Here is a 16,823-nt window from a genome sequence, read left to right as displayed (position 1 = left end):
AGCCCTCGGTGCCTGTGGGCCTGCAGGCGTTTCTGGGCAGGGCCCCGGCGGTGCCGTGGAACTGCGGGAGGTGCTGAAGGCCGAGAGGCCGCCTCTCCGGGGAATTCCCTTCGCTCTGCCCGGCCCTCGCCTTGGGAAGGGCTTCTCTGAGAGTGCTGCTGTGTTACGTCTTTCACAGTGATATCTGATCAAAGATACCCTCTGCCTGGGACAGATAAACCACCTTTCTTGTAAAAAGTAATCTCATTTTAAATTTGAATGGTCTCCTTCAATAGAATAAGTTGTTTTTATCGTTTATTCTGTCTGTACAAAACACACCAGATTTGCTGCTAGAGATAAAGCTATAGCAAAGGACAATGTTTAACAAAGATATCAAAAGGCTTCTCACAAGGCAATGCTCAATATACACTTCACATTATTAATACCAAGGAAAGAAATAGATGGCCATTGTAGATCATTTATCTCCAGAGGGAAAAGGACTTTCCACAGCAGTTTTTTCTGTAAGATTTCATCCAGCGTCCAGAAAGTCCCAACTGGTTCTTTCAGCTGTATTTCACTAAGGATCCTAGAACAAGATAGTAAACCCTCAATAAGCTCACAATGTCAACCTTACTATGTCACTGTTACCCATCTGGCTGGGGGTGTGAAGATCAGAAGGCATTAAATATTTTGTAGGTTGCTTTCCTTTCACTCTTTGCTTGCCCAGCAGTTTGGCAGCATTTGCTTGGGATACTTTGCAACAAATTACGTGAAAGAAGCAAAATCAAATATTGCCTCAGCTTCCATAACAGCGTGATGCTCATACTGTAACTCAGCTAAATCTTCCTTTGAGGTCTTGGCCAGGCAAACTGTTATTTAACTCACCTACTTTTATTTTTTTTATAAAATGGTCTTTAAAATGTATGAGGTGCATCGAAGGGGACAAGGTGTACAAGGACAGAAAGTGCACTGTCAGCCAAATAAGCAGCTAAATGCAATAAATAAGTAACGAGAGGAAGCAGAAGGCCCTGAAAGATGGACCCATAAAGATGTGGGAATGCCCAAGAGAGCAGTCTCGCAGAAGAGCAAACCCTACAGCTTTGCTCCCAGCCAGCCACCCAGCACAGAGGACGTGGAAGAGAAAGCTACCACTGCTCGGGGCCAATGCAGTAAAACTCCAAATGCAGGCAGAGGCACTTCCAGGACTGGAAATATTAATGCTTTACATAGAAGTAGTCAGGTGCTAATTGCAGGTCACAAGGGAAAGGAGAATCCATTCCTACTTGCAATGCTGAGCTCCGTGCGACTGTCCTAGAGGGATCAGACAGTCTGCCTTTTCAGTTCACTAAAAATCCATAGCATTGCTCAGTAATGACTGAAGCCAATTCAGGGAAATCTGGGATTGTCCCCTCTTCTTCCTTTCCCTTCCCCCAGGATGAGAAGGGCAACACTCACCTTTCCCATGTGTCCAGCAAGTCAGAGATGCCACACAGGATTTTAAACCTTTACGGAGTGGGCAGTAAGTAATGTGCCCAGGCTGCTTGCTTGTTCATAACAGGAATTAAAGTGAAGATGGGGGTGGAGGGAGGGACACAACTGTGACCTGTCACAACTGATACGTACATGGGGAAAAATCCCGACATCCATTTGTTGGAAAGTGACACTGTCATGAAACTGTTAAGTCTGAGTTGATGCCATTATTCCCAAGTGTTTCATTGATTTGTTACATCGCCAAAAACATTATTAACTGCCCAGATCACTGTGTGCCCTTGGCTTCACATGTCTCCGTTTAAATAGATGGAGACTAGGAGAGATATTTTCAAACAGAGGAGCTGTAAATTTAAGCACTATTTGATTTTCAGAGGTGCTGAGATTTCTTAACTGCCAGTGAAATTAATTGGAGGGGCATTTGCTCAGAACTGCTGAAAATCAGGGTGGTTTTGTTCAGGTAGTGCATCAATTTGAAAATAAAAGCCTAGTTTATACACCCAGGTTGAAGATTTTGACCATGATTTTTATCAAGTATCAGTCTAAGGCCAAGTACAAGATCTGTGTGGTACATGGGAAAAAAAATCCTCATTTTGTTCTTCACAAATGTTAAGAGCAGCAATTTTGACTCAGCTTTTCTCTCTCAGTAGCACACGGTGCTCTGGAGATTAATGGGCCTGCTCTATTTTGTTAATACTTAGATGCTTATTAACAGAGAGTCCTTTGGGGCTGAGGACTGATAGCTAAAATTTCTGACACTGGCTGTGAAAAGCCCTTTTCTCTGTTCCTTAAGAGGGGAAGGCCTATAAAAAGAGTTGTTTTACCATGCAAATGCAAAAGGGCCTGCGCTGCATAAATTTTTCGTATGGAAAAGACAGAAACAGGTTGCAAGTTTCAATAATTTACTTAGAAGAGCTAACATCCTCTCTGTTATCTAAAACTCATTCATTTTTCAAATACAGATGTTTCTGAGGAACAGACACTCCTGAATAGTTGGTAGTAGGTGCAGTTTTACCGGCTTGGTGGAAACCCCAGGTGATAATCCAGCTCCTAAAGCCAACGCATCCACCACAGCAGGACCAGGTGAACAGTGGGGTGAGGGAGAAGAAAGGCCCTATTGGTCAAGACTTCTACAGTAAAATGCACAGGTGAAACCCAATAAACTATTCCAAAACTATCCCTAAATCCTTACAGTGATATCCTTATGAATTTATTCATGAACTGTCCAGAGTTGATACTATTCCTGGACTCCCATCTATAAGGATTTCTGGGATACTCTCACACAGTAGTTATTAGGTGACCGGCAAGCTTTGCTGTGCTTTAGTCATCCTGCTTTCTGGGGTTAGCTCTATATAAGGAAGAGGAACTCCTGGCAGACCTTTTCTGGCTACATAATGCAGTACTGTGGAATCTGATAATTATGATTAATACTATGCAGAAGGTTGCCACACCTCGATTACTGTGTTCAGTTTTGGGCACATTGAATTACTCGAGCGTGTCCAGAGAAGGGCAACGAAGCTGGTGAAGGGTCTGGAGCACATGTCGTACGAGGAGCGGCTGAGGGAACTGGGGTTATTTAGTCTGGAGGAGACTGAGGGGAGACCTCATCGCCCTCTACAACTACCTGAAAGGAAGTTGTGGAGAGCTGGGGATGTTGGAAGTCTTTCTTTGCCAAGAATTCACTCTAGTTAGAGATTGAATCAGAAAACAAAATCTCCTGCTGCTTTCAACACCTTTCCCAACAAGAAAGAGCATTACAAGCATAACAATGAAGTGTATTTTTTAAGGCATTGCAGTCATGCTAGGAAAAGCAGCTTTGGAAACACCACCACCTCAAGCCTCCCACCATGTCAGGAACAGCATTAGAGAAGAAGTTGGCAGAAGAGGAGCGTCTTAATCTTCACTGAGTGGTATTGGGGTGTAACCACTCACAAAGATCTTTCTACCATGCAAGGTCTACTAATAAGGACTTAAATCAGTGTCTCTCATCTGTCACTACAGAATGGCCTTTTTGAAAGTGTAGAAAAATAATTGCTTTCAAAATTCCGCATTACAAAACCATCTGACAGATGGCAGCTGACAGGGAGTGTGGCTGGTTTGACCTAACTTACACATCTGAGGAGTAAAGAGCATTCTGCACTTGGGATGGATAGTTAAATCATGCTTATACTGTTTGCTAATGATTAGTTTGTGAGAGCTGATTATATTAGATACTAGCTATTTTCCAACAGCTATATGATCTCATGGAACAAGCCTATATCTATCTGATTTTAGATTGCAAACATTACAGTGCCAAACAGTGATGGCTATGAGTACAGTCCCTCTGCTAAAATTTCTTCACATAAAATACTCAGTGAGTAGCTCTGAGTGCGAGATCCACTTATAGAAACTGCTATCTCTTCAGAAACAAAATTCAGACTCCGTGGGTAAATAGTTTGTTGCAGATAGCTCGGGTGGATCAACAGTTGCAGTCTGGGCGTACTGTCACTGTTCTCCTCTGTACCCACAAAAACCACTTCTAAGGGTACATGCTGCAGATCAACATAAAGGACAAGCAGAACAGCAAGCATTTTTTTTATGGAAAAAGTGAATGTGATGCTTTTGTCAGCTGCTTTCAGCAGATGACATGAAGCTGTGAGCAGGAAACAGGAAGCTCTAATAGAACAAAGCTTTTCTAAAGGGCAAGTCAAGCAAGCGCTCTCTAAAATTTCCAAAAGAACAAGCACACGTTTTGCAGGCAAATCTGCTGTCCAGCTGGATCTGTTTACCACCTGCCTTATCTCAGAGGCACAGCTGAAATAATAACAGAGATTTTGATGTTGGCAAGTTGCTTAAATATCGCCCATTAAAACCCAGCGTGACTTAGGAATGTGAAGTATTTGCTATAAGACACAGTAATGTCAGTATCGGGGACTGACAGGTAAGAACGCCCTCACTGCTGGCCATAAGCTGGCCATAAGGCAGCCAGCAATGAGGGCTGTGTGCTCGAGGGGGGTGGAATATGACTTGGTTTCACTCTGAGGAAGGGCCTTGAAGAGGATATGAGGAAAAGGGGAATACATATAAATCCAAGAAGCTGCACATGGACAACCTAGTCTAGGTAGAATTACTAGTCAGTATATATACTGACATATATATGATACATGATATATATATAATATATCACTGATATATTATATCAGTGTCACTGTCCCGTTAGATGGTGGCCAAGATAAGAAGTACTCTTCCAGAGCTTTTATAAGGAGCTGAAGCTTCCAGGCAGGCTGGAGGGAGAACTGCGATGGGACTGAGTACAACATGGTGCCTTTCTTATTAAAGAAATATGATTAGCCTGTTGCTTACTGTACTTCCTAACCTCGGTGATTTGAAACCTGTTTCATACTGACCGTGCCTGGCTATGATCCCAGTGCACAGGACCTTGCTGTGAAAGCAGTTGGCTACCCAGGAGGGATGATTAGTGACTCCCCCCATCACCCTCACCCAGAAAAGGAAAATAACTTCTTTATCTGACCTCTGCGGAAAACCTGAAGTCTCCAGCAGCCTTGGCAGCAAGATGAAGTCGATACTGATAAGTAGGAATCTTGCCACTGGTATCTCTGGTCCACTCCTGACAGCCCTCAGAGCACACTTGGCTTCTGCACCCTCCAAGGAAGACTCATGCTTTTCTACCAGTTCCTGAATCATCTTTTTGTCGTCACAAACATAACAGAGCAAATGTGTATTCACTGAAGCTGGGGACTTTTAAGCAGGACTTCTTTAGTAACTTTCATTCTGAATCCTTATCCACACAGGTGAAATGTTGGGCTCATATTGTGTATTGCTTCATGTTAAGTAAAACAATTGATTCTTCATGGAAGGGAAGTACTGGCACAGAGGTATCAATCAAAATCCTAGTCTCTCACCCACAATTGTGTTAGCATGTGGGAACCAGAGAATGTGTCAAAAGAATCAATGTGCCTTTACCCTTCATTACATAGCAATAAAGAAGAATTTCCAAATCTGTATCTGACTTGTTCTTCTCCCTTTTGTTTCTCTGAAGCAGGGCAACAGAACACACACACCAAGTTATCCAAATCCAGTATTTAAGACAGCAGAAAACTGATTATAATGCTATGCTCTGCCAGCTCTCCAGAGATGTTATAAGAGTTCATAATTGCTAATTCAGACTCAGAAACCCCAGTGAGATAGGCTGAGGCCATTATTTTCATTTTTAAATATGAGAAAACTGAGACAGAGTGAAAGTCACAGAGTATTGCTCCAGGAAGACATCTTAGAATCGTGGAACTGCTGCATCAGAGCGGACTGGTTCCTGAAGGCTCGGCCCCCGTTCTTCCCAGGGTGCCTGCTTAGCTCAGTGGTGTTGGCCACACATTGGCAGTCACCACCTCTAGATAAATCAGAGGAACGTATAAAATCCCATCATTCCCAGGGCATACACTGATCACTTTTATTAAAAACACTGTCTCCCTCTTGCTTAATTGCTGCATATACCTTACGTTATTAGCTGTACAGCAGCCAAGCTTTAACAGGCCACAGCAGGGTGCCTTCTTCCTACAGCTTGCTTTATGTCATCCTATGGCACCCTCCTACAAGAGAACTGTGAGGGTCCTTTAGCTGGAGAAGCTAGAGCTTGTCTATTCAGCTTTCTAGAGAAGTGCTATAACTGTTTATTTTTTAAAAAAAAAAATTAGAGGCACCATCACAACCACAACATTTTAATGAATTTATGACTGGAATGTTCAGTGCTGAACCCAGAGCTATTTCTATGAGTTAGGTATCTATCCTTGGTGCCTTCTGGATGAGGCCCTACACCTGTTGTGTCTGGTTCCTATTTCATCACTCTGGAGATTATAATTCTGGGTATCCTGAAAAGGTAAAATGAAGTCTTCCAGAGGCTTTTTGTGTTCCCAGGATTGGACAGACATTGGAAGAGGAGGTTGGTTTTGCTTTTGTTTTCTGCAATTGTAATGTTGGACTGAAGTGCCTGAAGTTGGACACCTAGAAGTCTTTTGCACTAGCTCATTCTGAGTCCAAAGGAGGAAAGAAAATTGTACTCTACATTCAAGCTCTGTGAAACCAGAGTAATTAGTCCTTTCTCAGGGAAAAAAACCTCACACTTTTAATTTCAGCTTCTGTGTTTTTCCAAGAACATCTAGAACTTGAAATCCATAATATTTTGGATTGTTTGCTACTTGTTTAACTCATCACCCACTAAAATCTTCTTTGGGTCCTTTCTCTAGGATATACCAAAGGGATGAAAAAATTAAGTAATTCTGGGTGGAGGGATGCTGGTGTTCAGTTTTCCTTTACCCATTAAAGAATCAGGATAGTCTGTTAGTACTGTTGTACTGAAAATACAGCTCTCCTTCAAAGTCTTTAGAATGACAAAGGAGCTGATTTTAGTTGTTGGTTACATATTCATTTTAACAGAATTTTTCTTCCTCCCTCATTAGCCAAGAAGGGGAATGTTTCAGATTACCACTGTCCCCCACAGTTTTCCGTGTTCTCCCAGGGAGGTGAATGTATCCAGGAGGTAAATGAAACCTGCTTTGGTTCTCTCTAAATATTTGAGTACCTGGGATTCCCTTCAAGGATTTTTCATTTAGCTGCCTCTCCTTCTGCGTATACATTTCCATTGATCTAAGAAACTCATCCTATTTTTCTGCTGAAAATACTGATAGTCATGTATCTGATTTACCATGACAGTGTAGAAGACAGACACTTTACCATGCTCAGCTCAAGACACCTTTGCAATCCATCTTCTTCTCCTGCACCTCCATTTCATAGTCATCCTAGCCTTGCAGAAATTAATGCCATGGACATGACTATACAATCACCTCTCTGTTTTCTGGGATTGGATTATTCAAATTGTGGTTTATCTCTAGTATGGCTGCAGAGGTAGTTGGCGCTGATACACTTCATATTAGAGCTTAGGTGCCGTGGTGGAGAACATGGACATACCACTTCCAGGCACAGAGCTGTTCTGTGTTGCATGGCTTTCCAACTATAAACCTCACCAGAGTCAAAGCATCTCAGTGTGTGCGCCACAGTGGCAGGGCCAGGTGGGCTGTCAGGAATAGTGTGCAGGGACAACTTCCAGAGCCACAAGAAGTAAGATGGAGTAGAGCTGTGCACAGCAGCTCTGTGCAAGTGGGATCTGAGATAACGCCATGCAGAACCATGCACCTGCATCTCTGCACTCCTGGTTCCAGGGCTTGTTTGTTCAAGCCATGGTGTAGCTTCAGACCTAGATCCGGGCTCACACTGCACTGAATTAATGAATCCTCTCTCTGGAAGTCTGGAGAACACTAGTGTGACTGCAAGAGCCAACCTAGCTTTGATATGGCCAGATAATAGGCTCGACTGTACTCAGACCTGCACTGGACACAGACACTGGGTATATTATATTGTGCTGTCAGGTGCACCCAGTAGTACTTGTACAAGCTTCTCATCTCACGAGTTTCCCCATTACCTTTGATAATGGAGATTTTACTATAGGATCTCTCTCCCATCTCTTATCCGATAGCATTTATGTATATTTGAAAGAAGAACAAATATGGCAGCTGAGATCTGCAAATTTGCCAAACAGTGCAACTGCAGTATACACATTTCCATTCTTAGCTGAATGCGTTTTGCAAGAGATTCTAAAGATGAGAAACTGTCAAGATATGACCTTATCAAACACCACTTCATTCTTGGCTCATTTGTTGCCTCTGATGCTTTACTTATTTACACACAGATAAGACAGACATATTCAACCTGGAGTAGTGCCTGTCTTACATTTCCAAGAGGCTAGGGAATGACCAGGCAGAGTGCCAAGACTGAGGATACTACTGGAGAGGCCACCCGACAGAGAAAAATGGACTTGTTTCTCTAGCAGGGATGCTAAATTAATTAACTGTAGTTTGTTATACATTTGATATGCTTTGGGCCTTTCATGTTCAGGAAAACCAACACTTTGGAGGGAAATAACAGTCAATAATTTTTTGAATGAGCTGATTATGACTACTATTTCTCCACTTCTAGCTCTACTCCCAAGTCCTTGGCTGTCCTTTTTGCCCCATTTATGTGCATGATTTCCTTCAAACTGATTTAATGGAAACCATATTTGCATGCACATTTTGTTTCACTCCAGTTTCTCCCAAACTAAGCTGCTTTGGGATTTTTGGCTTCCAGTATCAGCTTTTTGCCGCAGCTTCTCAGTTTTCTCTTTGTTTTGGCTGAGACACAAAATCTGATATTTTGAGGAACTTTGTTTATTGAGGTTCTACTTTTTGAAAGAGCCAGAAAATAACTTTGTTTTCTTCAGGGAAATTCTATTGGCTGTTTTTCTTTTTAATGCCTCTTCTATCTCTTTCTTAAGGATCTGTGCTGCCCTTTTTATTTATTCTAGTTCTCCACATCTCTTTTTTTCCTCCTTTTCTTCCTCATTTACCCCCCTCTAACCTTTCCTTTTCTCTTCCTTTCCAGCTTCTCTCCACTGTGGAGTAGAAACTCCTGTTGTCCTCAGACCTGCAGGGTTTTTCACTTGCCATGCTTTGCTTGAAAAGCCTTCCAGCTTTAAAATGCCTTCCACCTTTAGAGTAGAAAAGTATACCTTGGTGTCAGCCATAATACTTGAATATAGCGTGAGATTTTGAGAATTATACTTCAATTTGATTATCCTCTGCGCTGCCTCCTCTTTCTGTACGTCATTTTCCAGTATTATCCTAACTTCCTGGGCAAGCCATGAGGAGGACACAATCATGATTATTCAGAAGTCCCACTTGAGAGGTGAAGTCAACTTCATGGTTTGCTGAGGCTTATAGGAAGTTTTGAGGTGGTTATTAGCTGATTAATAGTCATAGGAGAATGAATAATCTCCCTAGCCAAGTCACTGTGCTGCCAATAGCATCTGAGAGGCTGAGAAACCCATTCGAATGTAGAGGTATGTACCCAGATTCACCAAAGAGGGCATTTCGGGGGTGGGTGTTTAAAATTAAAACTATGTTTTGGCAAATAAAATTTACATCAATAAAATGTAAGCCTGTCACTTTCCATCTGCAGTCAAATTACAGTCATTCAAGGTCCTCCACCTGGCTGTAGGGACCAGTCTGGTAGTCAGAAATGCAAGTTTATTTCAAGTTGCATGCTGGAATCTATCAGATGAGGCATAGCTTTACCACTTTTGAACATGTGTCCTACAGAGGATTCAAACTGTCCTACACCTATTGATTGTAAATCCCTGACCTGACATTGTAGTGAGGGATACTTGTTTGCTGTTTCCCTGCTACAACCATTAGAGAGTACTTTCTCTTGATTGGAGTCCACAAAATTAATTCCTACAGCTCTCAGGCTAGCTGGTGGGTTAGTTAGCCTCTTCTCATTCTGTCATCAAAAGAAGAGTATAGCATGAATAGAAAGAGGCCATGAACATGGAGAACAGTGCAATTATTTCAAGTTCATATTTTTACCAGCTGTTAATCATGCCATCAGTTTCCTTCCACTCTGCTTCATGTGCTGAGCCTCCTCATTTCCTTTAATCATGAATTAGTGCACTTGCCAAGCAAAAAGACTCTCACAAAGTCCAAGGCTCTTCTGAATTTAGTGATTGTCAGCCCTGACAGCCTTCCAGCTAAGTTTATTTGGTATGTTTTAGCAACTCCATTCACAGTAAAACAGTTTGTCACCAAGCTATGATACCATATTGATCGTTGCTGGTTATATTGTGGGATAGCCACTTTCCTGACACATACTAGTGCCAAAGGGACACTTGCACCAAACACATGCCATAAAACGACAGCCCAAAAGAACAGTAGCAAGGACCAGGAAGAGGAAGACAGGAAAGTGCAGAGCTTAGAATTTATTCATCTAAGATACCCTGTTTCGCTTGTTGGTTTCTCCTTCTTCTTGCAGCAGTTTTTTCCCTTAGCGTAGATGTTCCTTCCCACCCATGTAAATTGTAAATCTGACATAGTCTGAATTTAGTTGTGCTGTTTAGTGGAAGCACACCAGGCTGAGCATCAGTACAAATACACAGACTTCTGTAAATGTCTTGATTTTTTTCCTTAGTGAAATCATAAGTCTTGTTTAGTAATCTAAATCCTGCTAAAGGGAAATTTAGACAAAACAGTAGTTGAAACACAGACAGACAATAGTGAAATATGAAAGACAGCTGTTACAATCTCTTTTACCTCTAGATATGAATGAAAAAAACCCCTAACACCCCAAGTTAAGTTTCTTATGTTGGATAGTTGCAGCAAGTCTTGAGGAAAGGCCATCCCAGGATGGGATATACTAGCTGCTTTCTCTAGATTTAAAACTGCAATGAAAACAGGATACTGTTTTCTACTGAGAGAGACCACTGTTCTGTGGTTTCCACTTTCATGTAATAGACATTTGGGAAAGTCCCTTTAAATCCATAATCCAGTCTCTGGTATATAAAAAGCAATTTCTTTTTCATTTGCTGGCACAGACTTAAGTGCCCTGCCACAGACCTGTCTATTGTTTTGCTACCCTACCCATTATTTTGTGTTTGAAATTAGATTTCAGGTTCCTTGAGACAGGAATTCCATAACATATTTTGCACTGTAGAGGTGTTTAGAATACATTGAGGTGACTTAAAAAACGTATAAAAAAGAAGGAAACATAACATGGGAATGATTCTGAATTTCACGGGCCTTCATTAATGCACATCTCTACCATTTTTTACTTCTTATACAAAGGATTCTGGCGTAGACTTGGAATTAGAGATTACAGGTGCGTGAACTGCGAGCAAAGACTATAAGCATAATGTTTTTACAGTATTTTGGTTATATGGATCTGCTAGTAGGCTGTCACCATATAAGTAAAGACAAATCTCTCCACCTGCCTACCTGATCAGAAGAGTGTTTTCACCACAGACACGGCTTAAGAACTGAAGTCATTAGCTCAGGAGGCTTTTTATAGTGTTTCATGAGTATTTAAAGATCCTTTCGTCTTGTGAAAATACCAGCTCTTTGGGAAAGAGGTTGCCTTCAAGCTATGCATGTTCCACTGTTTCTGTCTTTCTCAGACCCCTAATTTTGCCATTGATGGCACACTGATACTTCCTTCTGATTTTACATGTGGGTTTATTCCAAGCATTTTCTGTATGTCTACATTATAGAAACTGATGTTGATTCAGCCACAGTTTAATATTACACTCTAAAACTCACTATCCCTATCCAACCTAGGTAGGCACAGGCAGTGTGCGTTTCTGTGGTACCTGAGTGCCCAGGCAGAAAATTCCACAAGAGTTTTCATTAAGAGTAAATAGAGTAAACCAGACAATTGTGCCATTATGAGATCAAAAGTCTCTCTCAAATGTGCCTAGAATCCACACAGGCTGTGCCGCTCTGTTGATTGCTTTTGCCAGAGTTCATTTTCCAGGTGACATGGGACAGCAAGAAGCAGAAAGAATTTCTGAGAAATCACTGCATTCTCAGTCTCTGGGCAGTGACAACAGCAGCACAAACTGACCTTATCTATCACTGATGAACGCTCCCCATAAATACAAACAATGCAGGAAAGCAGCTGATATTGCAACTTCTTTGGTAAAACTCTGTGATTTAGTGTGTAATACGCTGGCACTTACTGTGTAACTTTAATACAGAGCTCCAAGATTTACAGTGGTTCACGCTGCGCAAGAACATTGCCAAACACTGATTTGTGTGAGGCAGAATTGGAAGAGTAGAAACCGTGGGTAAATATAATACATTGTCTTTGCTTGCTTTAGCTACTTTATTAGAGCTTTGATATGTATTTGCCAGTTAGGTGAGAGACTTTGGGAGATGGATCAAAGAAAGCTCTCGTGTGTGTGTTGTGTGTGTGCACATCTGCATTTTTTCATACATACATGTGCGTATATTCATACATCTGCAGCCTTATTTATCTAGAAAAGCGGGTGAAGAGTTAGGCTTATACAGTAGTAGTTATACAACCAATAATCCATAACCAGTCAATTACTCTCAGAAAAAACTCTGAAGGTTTTTTTTTAATCGTTTTTATTACTCTACTATTCCTATTTTTGTTACCTTAATGCTACTGTATATCTCATGCTTAGAGGTGTGAAGTACTAATAGAGTATAGGCAATGACTATAAATACTGCATATGTCACAGACCTTAGACTATACCTTTTCCTGATTTACAGCCTTTGGGTACCCACCATCTGCCTGATTTTGACTAACAGGAGGAGAGAGAAAGGAAGAAGAGTGGATTTAGGGGTTGAGAGTCAGAACATGACGGTTGTTTATGTATTTTTTGTTTTGAAACCACATGGAAGATAATCCAAAGGCAGTTAAGGTAATAAATTTCTCACACTAATGTTGTTTGTTACCATTAATTCATCTTTGTTGAGGATATGCATATACCTCTCAAAATCATGGTGACATCTTTCACAATGTTGCTTTCTAACATCTGATGCCATTGTAATAAGACATTATTTGAAACTCCTTTATTACTATGGCTAAGAATAGAAAAATCTAATAGATGCCTGAATGATAAACATTTAATGCAATAAGCCATACTATGCTGTGCTGTGACATGTCTACCAGGAACTGGAAAAAGCAGCATCTACTTTGGATTGTTGGTTTTTTCCTTTCTTCAGCTGTGGTCTGTCTGAATTGGTTCTTCTTCAGCACTGGAAACCATTGTATAGGAGCAGCGTGCTGCTCCTAGCCTGAAAAGTCCCACCTAATTTGCATTTCTTTGGACTCTGTTTTAGGATTCTTGTCCGTGTGACTTGCTGGCTTCACTGACTTCTGTTGCCCTCTGCAAGACGAGCCTTCAGCAGGCCAGCACACTTGTTCTCTCCCACCAGAATCACTACATCACTACCATGGACATTGCCCCAGTATGATGCTCTGAAAAGGCATGGTCTTTAGGAAAAGGTGAGTGAGACAGCAAGACAAGTGCTTTATTATGAACGTTTTAATTTTTTTTTAATTAAAAATCTTCTAAGCACCCAGATTGGACTTGGCAGTATTATTAAGAAGTTTGTATTGTCATGTTGCAAGGGTGGAACTACATTACTGTAATAGCTCAGCAAAGATCCTTGAGCATATAGCATGTTGTAAATTTGCTGCAATGGATCACTTTAGGGGGAGGGGAGGTCTCTTTACTGTGGAAATCAAGGCATAGTCAGCTGCAGGTGGTAGGAAGTCAAAACTGTCTGCTTGTAATAGCTCCCATCCCTGAACGCTCCTGTTCAATATATGGTGCTTTCTCTTCACTCTGGTGTTTCTACAGATTTCAGTATTCAGATATTCAACTTTAAAAGCCTTTCCCAATTTAACACAGAGCCCCTGATGCATCTCTAACTAGGGAGGATAATTAGATGACCCAGGGACGCAATGATGTTCCACTAAGGATAGTCTCTATGGCAAACCTTTGAAAAGCAAAAGATAAACTCCCACTGAAACACACAAAGAAGCAGTAACCATATGGGGATTGTGATGCTGAATATATCAGAGAAATCAAGAAAAATATATCTCAGGATAAGTCAACATATGGCAGGCATCAGCAAGATTTGACATTCTCAGCTTGGGCTGTGTGTTTCTTACACAGGTCACAGGAAAAATGCTAATGCCAGGAAAAAAATATGAAAGATCAAAAACTGCACATGAGTTAAAAGCAGCTCAACATGGAGGCACAGCAAGTAATCCACGGAGCAAAATGAGCAGCATAATGTATTGTAAACTGATGCTTCTAACACCTGATTGCAGCCACAGGGGTACAGCCACCTCCCAGCCTGCAGCCAGGTCTTCTGACCACCAGTATTTGGACCGTGGAGAAAAGAGTAATCAGACCTCATATTGCAGTACAATCAGGCATCACATGAAAGGATAATTAGAATTTCTCTTTGCCCAAATCTTATACTGTGCTGATCACCATGGTTTCTGAAAATGTACTTCAAACAAAAAGTAAACTGTTGTTTTTCTCCCCCTCCGGTATTGCTTCCTGACTCTTTATCTTCTGCCCAGGGCCACTCAACAGGTCATGTATGTTTTAGAGAACGCTTCCCTTCAATTGAAGCATCGGACACCAGTCCCTGCCAACAGCAATATAACTGATTTGACAGAGCAACGGATGGGTAACAACATCTATGCTAGGAACAGTTTCCTCTCTTTCTGGAGGCAGTTCATACACTCACAAACTGGTCAAATTTGTTTTGTAATGCACCAGTCTATCATTCAGTGAAAGTGAGTTAGCAATTTCCAAGGTAATTCCCCTATTTCCCTGCCAAGAGCTCTGATAGGAGCCCCTAGGGAAATAAGCATTAAGCAAACATCTGTGTACTTCCTATCTGTCAGCATCTCAACAGCTTCAGAAGTGGGGGCTGACATGAAGGACCTGCCAGCTTTACCAGAGCCCAGATTCTGAGGCAGCTGAGATTAGTAGAAACTGACTCAACAGTGATAAAGACCCAGAGTTATATTGAACTGCACAAAGTAGCAAATTGCTGTTTTCCTAAGTGTATTAGGTTCATCTTGATACAGTATATATCAATTTTTACAATAAAAATCTCCCTTGAGAACCTGCTGCAGGATTAGTATTGTCATCTGTCTAGTGTCATCTGCCTGGTGATGATACATCGTATTGTCATCTTGTCAAAATGATTAAGTGAGCTAAAAAGCTAAAATTTTAGCACTTTCATGATAAATAAAATGCATAAAGAGTTCTTTTTGTTTGTCGGCATCTGCTGTGTTTTAGTAATTTGGCTCTGAAGGAGGAGGAAAAACGAAAAATACAGTGGGGAGAAAGACAGGTGAAGACAACCATTAATCTTGAGAAATATGAGACTGTGATCTGCCCATCAACCTTAAGATTAAAATCACTCAAAAAACAATAGGCAATTTTACTTTCATTTAAGAAGAAAATGATAAAGCAACTTGCTACTTCACATTCTCAGAAGTAAAATCTACACCTAATAGTTTCTATAATATTTTCAGGGGAACAGAATATGTTAGTATCTTCCTTGCCATAAAATGGATGAGACAAGACTTCCAGACTACACCTGAAATACACCTTTGCGTAGCCCCTAGCAGAGAATGTTGTCTTCAGTTAGACCTCTAGTGAAACTGCAATCTTATGTCACCCTTAACATTTATTAAAAACAGGGAGGTGTTGCATGTGACTTTTGTGATGGCTGTACTGTAGTTATCTCGATTCAAACTTGTAATCAAGTTGAAAACATTTGATATTTTGGATTTAGATATTTCACAAGCATCTCAACTGAATAAAAGTCAATCATTAAATTCGATGTAGGACTGCTACAGGCAACCGTGGGGCATTCTCTATGGCATCTTAGATTTATGTGCCTACTGCTATGTCTCACCCATGACAGCATGGTTGATTTGGCCCGCCTGCTACTGCAATCAGCAGAGAGGATTAGAGACCGTACTCATTACACATAATACAGATATCTACCAACTTTCAGTGTTCAGCCTACTTCCCACTGACTATATAGTCAGCCAGAATTTGGCAGCTTTGGAAAGCAGATGATCTAAACTATTTCGTCATCTCCTGATCTTAGAAACTGTTATAGACACCAACCTTACTTGTAGGTCAGTCAGTTGATGTGGCCCAGAACATTCATGTTTCATCAGCTCCTTTCTGTCTCATCTCCTTCACACAGGTAAAAAACCTTGCAACCATTACAAGAGCCTCTCCTCATCTATGGATCATGGTGGCTTAAAGTGAAGTGCCAGGCCTTTTCATGAGTTCCTTCATATACATAAGTCTGGCCAAATAATCATTTTCTGAAGATGAATAATAAGCCTTCTTCCTCTTTCCTTGTCCCACTGAGAGAATATCTGAAATGTGTAATAGTTAAGCTTACAAATCATTGCATTTAAGTTATTGGGACAGTCATTTCCCTAAACAGCTACCACTGGGAGCTGTTCAGAGTTAATGCTTGGAAACAAGAAAGAAAATGCCCTGGAGTATTAGTAAACTTGCAGCTTGTGTTTCTGAGGTTGCCAGTATTAACAAGGACATGAAGGCAATAACAACATCCTCTTTGAGCAGATGTTTTAATCACCCTAGCTATGTACTGGAACCCCCAAATGTTGGCCCATCACCCAAACAGATTATGTGTGACTGTGAGAGACAGCAGAAGTTCTTAAACACACGAGCAGTCAAACCTGAATCTGGCAAATGCCAGAAGGTTACAGGATTTCGTGCTGCAAGTCATGGGTCCTAGTCTAGTTTGAAACAAAAAGAAAGGTCAGTTTAACGGGAATTCAGATCTCATAAAATATGCAGGATAATGTATGTATGCTTATACTATTGCTCCCAATTCCAGAAAAGTGGAAAGAATAGTGGAGCTTGATGGGTCTTCTAAACCACAATTGTG

Source organism: Strix aluco, chromosome 3 (assembly GCF_031877795.1).
Source record: "Strix aluco isolate bStrAlu1 chromosome 3, bStrAlu1.hap1, whole genome shotgun sequence".
NCBI lineage: Eukaryota > Metazoa > Chordata > Aves > Strigiformes > Strigidae > Strix > Strix aluco.
This window is presented reverse-complemented; position numbering follows the sequence as displayed.